At 54.1% G+C, this 1,132-nt stretch overlaps 1 long non-coding RNA gene across 2 annotated transcripts in view; it reads left to right on the top strand.

Moving 5' to 3' along the window:
* Nucleotides 1-1,132, top strand: part of LOC106726299 — a 3,773-nt gene that overhangs the window by 1,329 nt on the left and 1,312 nt on the right. For both annotated transcript variants that reach the window (XR_001362353.1, XR_001362352.1), the window contains one exon: nt 376-984. This is a non-coding gene — a long non-coding RNA (uncharacterized LOC106726299). The remainder of the gene's footprint in view (nt 1-375; nt 985-1,132) is intronic.

The following is a 1,132-nucleotide window of genomic DNA, read 5'->3' as shown; positions in this document are numbered from 1 at the left end:
GGGGGGGGGCAGGAGGGGCACTTTGCTCCCCCTGGGCCATTTCCAACATATCTGAGCAGAAAGACGTCAAAATAAGGAGCGTGGCAACTTCCGGGCAGTCCCTTCCTGACAACCAATTTTCCTCTGCTCTAAGTGGTTAAACCTTGGGCTCCTCTCCTCCGTAGACATGTGGTAAGCAGTCAGACAGACAGGAGCAGAGCAAGGACAGGGCCGGGGACAGTAGGTCACCAGGGCGAAAGGCCCTGGGTGCCTAGCAAAGGGTGGGACCTCCCCCCCAGGGTGACCTTTCCTCCCCTAGCACAGGGATGGTCATGCAGTTTGGACCCCTGACCTTTCCTCCCGAGAGATAACATCTCGGCCTCGGCTGTATTTCAGCTCCAGGCCCAGAAAAGCAGCAAAACCAGACCAGCGACCCCATGGCTGCCTCAGGACCAGCTGGATTGACGAAGGACCCCCTGCCCTGGTGCCAGCCAGTCAGTCAGCTCTGAAAGGGCTCACCTGGAAAGCTGCTGAATATTCCATTAGGAGCCCCTGGGACCTCCCCTCAAATCTCCACCCTTAAAACCCTAGGACTGAGGACCCAGTGCGCTTGCTCTCCCTCCTGGGAGCCGCCAGAGCCTTTCCCTTTTCCTGTTCCCTCCCCATACCCCGCTCCCCGCCAGGCTTGTTACCATTATCATTACCTTCCTCACTCCCAAGCTCCCAGGGCTCTTCCTTTACCTCATAACTCCTCTCCTCAGCCCATCTCTTCTACGAATGACTTCCGCTACCTCTGTGACTTTATAAAGAAATATTCTCTTCTAGTTGAGTCTTGGCTCTGAATTCTTTCCCAGCCAGAACCCAAGTACCGAGGTTGCTGAACCCAGGTCCAGTCTGACCTTATGGGTCTAAGACCCACTGCCATCGGCGCCGCCTGCAAGGGAAGAAAAGATGATTCTGGAACCTACATCATCAGGCTGGGGTGGACACTGGACACAGAACCAAGTAGGTCAAGAATGTGTCAGTGTTGAGCACATGGTAGAGAGGCTCAAAACGATCTAGCTATTACGTTTCTTTTTCCACGCTCTCCTCTGGGAGCATCTTATGAAAGAGACCCTTTGGGGAGAAAATATGTGTGTGTGTATGTATATAT

This window comes from Myotis brandtii, unplaced genomic scaffold (assembly GCF_000412655.1).
Source record: "Myotis brandtii unplaced genomic scaffold, ASM41265v1 scaffold2495, whole genome shotgun sequence".
NCBI classification, from domain to species: Eukaryota; Metazoa; Chordata; class Mammalia; order Chiroptera; family Vespertilionidae; genus Myotis; species Myotis brandtii.
This window is presented reverse-complemented; position numbering and strand designations above follow the sequence as displayed.